Below are 4,550 nucleotides of genomic sequence, written 5' to 3'. Positions count from 1 at the left end.
TCCCAAGGACGGTCAACGCTGGTCAAAGGATCCCCAAAAGGGCGGGTATTACAGTCTTCCCCCCTTAAAAAGAACTTCGTCCCCGAAGTTCAACTCACCTCTCCCGCTCATGGCACGGAACCAACACAATCTCACCAATCTTCCCGGTCAAACCATCACTCCTTGTAAACACCATTCCCCCCCCCCCATGTCATCATCATCACCGTCCACAAATAAACCTATCGACTCCTGCCACTATTATGCAAGCTTTATCACAGTCAACCGTTATTTTATATACACATAAAACATCCGACGCGCAGTGCGAATCGCCACTCACGAACTTCCAACATATACTAAATTACTGTCCAACCATCCAACTAGAACATGTCTCATATCAACTTTCATGCGGTACAACTAACGCCACCATGTTATTTGGCAACGTGATTCAAATACGATCACACTCACTTTAAAGAACCAAAGAAAGTAAGTCGTTATAATTCAACAACAAATTTTAATTTTTTTTTTTTTTTTTATACATGACACCACCCACCTTATAAACAACTTCCAACAACATTATGAACAAGCAAGACATTATTCTAAAACCACCTTTTTATTTCGTGACATTACTCTTCCCCTCTAAAAGGAACTTCGTCCCCGAAGTTCACCACCCAAGTTACCACGCATTTTACTTATTATTTGATTCATGACGTGGGTTAAAACACGTTATCTACCGCGGACATTACTCGTTAAGCACGCACTCGTTAAATTGGCAATTATACACTAACCACCGGACTAGTTAGCTGTCTTTCAGAAGGCACTATACTGTGGTATGCACAAGCATAGGCGAAGTTACAACGGCGACAAATAGATCGTAAGGAGGCGTATGCAATATTAAAGTAACAAGAAATTATTACCGCCTTACTAATTGTGACAAATACGCTTATAAACTTCAAGCACGACTTTCAACATATGAATTTAACAGTTCAAAGGTGTTACTACGCACTAATAACCACATTAAACATTAAACTTGCCGTTATAAAACAATTGAACATTTTTAATTTTCAAAACCCCCGTAACAGGTCACTCGATCGAGTAAGTATCGGTACTCAATCGAGTGCCATGCTACTCGATCGAGTGTCTTGGCTACTCGATCGAGTAGCCCTAGATCGAATGTTCCCTTTCTTCCTTTCCTGCACTACTCGATAGAGTGTGGGGTACTCTATCGAGTACTGCAGTCAAGTATCTTACACAACCCGTCAAAACCAACATATAACAACATGACTATCACATAAATTGAGTCGGACGATGCCCCGACTCTCAATCTTCCTGCAAAAGGTTAGACTAGCAATTCCGGCCTTATGGCCAATCATACAAATCCAATTAAGTCTCAATAATAAAAGAAAATAGCTACCAAAGTCTAACAACAATACCACCATCTAACATCACCTACTATCAACAAAGATAAGAACGAGGAGTATCACTCCTGCTGCTGCTGCTGCTGCTGCTCGAACATCACCTCATCATCACCACCACCTGAAGTACCTGCTCCTGCTGACCCGATCCCCGCATCCACCCCTGCTCCTGCTCCTGGGCCCACGTACCATGGGGTCAAGCCACCGTAAGGGAAGGACTGAGGTGCCCCCCACGTCGACTGATCCACCCCGTAGGCATGGAAAACCCCCGAGTAGTTCCCAACTCCACTCCACCAAACTGGATGCGGTCCCTCGGTCCCTATCCCCTGAGTGTACGCCATCTCGTGCATGTTCCGGAGTGTCAAGGTAGATGACACTCTCTCTGCCAGGTAACTGGATCGCGTCTCCGGGGTGTCGAGGTAAGGGTAGCATGGAAAGGACTGCTGCTGCTGCGGTGCTACTGGCTGTGGCCTAGGCTCCGAGGCCCTCTCTCTCACTCGACGGGGTCCCCTCACCACTCTAGGCCTCTCTGCCACCTGAACTCCCGCATTCTCGCCCTTTGTCGGCTCCGGCATCTTCTCAAGGATGGTGCCGTCAATGAGGTAGGTCTGTAGCTGGCGTGGTCCGTCATCATCCTCCTCCTCCTCGTCATCGGAGTCCACCGTCACTACCGTCGGCTCCAAGGGCTCCGTGGGTGGGAGGTGCTCAGGAGCTGGAACCTTCATCCAACTCATGCCATACACCCTCCATGCTAGGCTACCGTCAGCCAAGGTCCTCAACCATTTCAAGTCGAGGTAGTATTCACGATCCATGGTAGGCACAGGAGTAGCTAGAGGCACGTACGCCGAAGAAGCCTCAAAGGAGGTTAGCTTTTCAGCTAACCGAGTGGCAATGGCACCACAACTCAGGTACCGGGAAGAGGAAGAAGCCATCAAAGCAATGGCAGCACAAACTATCGAAGGAGCATTAAAGACCACTTTCTTGCCCCGCTCCGGGTTGAGGTACGACATCAAAAGCAAAACCTCATGGTTATTCAATTTACTCATATCCTTTCGGTCGTAGATGAGGTTCGTGAGAGAACGGAGAATGACCCTCAAGGTAATATGCTGAACATCATTAATCAGCATGTTACTCGAAGTGGGAGCTTGCTTCCCAGTCAAGCAAGTCATTAGGCGGCAGACGCCGCACTCAGCTGGAATGTCGGTAGAGGAGTCCTTGGGAGGCTTGGCCAACCCAAGGTGAGAGGCAAACAGTCCATGGTCAACGATAACTGGTATTCATCAATCTAAACTCAACAGTCTGACCCGATGGGTCATAGAGAAAGGAGCTCAAGAACTCCAAGGTGAGAAAAGGGTACGTGTGTTTCCTTAGCCTATACAACCCAAGAAGACCCAAAGTCTCAAATATGTGACGAACATCCGTCTCTATTCCCAGGTCCTCCAACACAGTAGTGTCAATACATCGTGTAGGTCTCATCTTGCGTTTTTGTAAGGCTACAAAATGCTCTCTTTGCTTAAAGTCAACGAAAACAACTGTGGGGTACTCGGGGACTGCCGGTACCACAGGTCCACTCCCCTCTCCCAACTCAGGTGGGTTACCCCTCCCCCTCTTACTTTGGCGGAGTCCAAGGTTTAGTCTCGGCATCTGTTTAAGACATATGTTCAACCAATTTGTATAAAACATGTAAGCATAAAATTCATGTAATTTGAATTCAACATATTCAGCTAAGTTCACTAATTCATCAGCCAGTTTCACATTTGAAGCACATAAATCACGCTATTAAACTTAGATGCTCAGCTAGGTACACACCAATTTATCCACAATTCTTAGCATGTGAAGCACATATTTCACGTTGTTACTTTGAGTATTAAGATAAGTACACATGCTCATTAGCAGTTTCTATGATTTCAACATACAAGTTCATATTATTACTACTCATAAGCCATAGTGGTGAAAGGAATTATCATGATGACCGCACATGCTCAGCAAATTTGAATACCCTATCATGCTTCTAAGGGTTGTTCTAGTTACATTGCTAATTACATGTTACTAATTCAAGAGAATGAATAATTTATGACTAAGCAATATCACCCTTCACTATTATGTAAAACAGCTCAATTAAAATTTTCAGACGGTCTTTACAGTTGTGAAAATTTCGGCATGTATTCATCAATCATTGTTTCTATTATCATATTGGAGTTCAATTCATGCTTATATTGTCAATTACAACATCAATTTCCAATTCTAAATCACGAATTTCCCATAAGGCACTTTTAAGACGGAGTTTTGAGGCAACTTTCTAAGGGTAAAATCATCAAAATCTATCCTCCAACATGATATAAACAATACTTAAGGTTTAATTCTACCATCTAACCATTGTAAAACAACCAAAAATCAATTTCAATTTTTGGAAACCCTAGAAATTTCGGTTTCAAATTTGCAATTCCTCATCTATTTTACAGCAATTTGTCACCAACAAACATGGAAAGAAGGCATGTAAATCATGTTTCAACAATTAAAACCACCAACTTGGTCATTAAAATCGAAAATTTCAGTTTATCTCATTATTTTAACACATTCAAAGCATTAAACCATGTACATAAGGAAGAATAGCATACCTTGATTGATGAACAAAGTAGAGAAACGGAATTAAACTAAGAAACCAACCCCAAGATTCAGTACTAACCCAAGAGAAAGAGAGGATTTGAGAGAAGAAATAAGGAATTGAGAGTATAATAGGTGAGGTGTGTCGAAATATAGAGAAATAAGGAGAAGAAATAAGAAGATTAGGGGTTTTAAGGAAACCCGTAGAAATCGTTGTACAGTAACCTACTCGATCGAGTGCCTGGGGTACTCGATCGAGTACCACCCTACTCGATCGAGTAGGAGCTAAATCATCGAGAAACCGCAGGAATTTTCCCACGTCCCGACATCATAGCTTCCTAACTAGATCGAGTGAGGTCTACTCGGTCACGTAAGCACTCGCACTCGGTCAAGTATAGTTAAGTACCCGATTAAGTACGAAGTAACCTGAAGATTCCTGCAAAAACAACACCGCGTGCCGATTCCAATTAAGTTCGGAATTCGGCACTCATTATCAAGTTTGTTCACGCATTACTATTATTAACAAAGCCTAACATATCGTCAAACAAATGGAGC

This window comes from Silene latifolia, chromosome 6 (genome assembly GCF_048544455.1).
Source record: "Silene latifolia isolate original U9 population chromosome 6, ASM4854445v1, whole genome shotgun sequence".
NCBI classification, from domain to species: Eukaryota; Viridiplantae; Streptophyta; class Magnoliopsida; order Caryophyllales; family Caryophyllaceae; genus Silene; species Silene latifolia.
The sequence above is the reverse complement of the archived record's forward strand: the minus strand, read 5'-3'. Positions refer to the sequence as shown.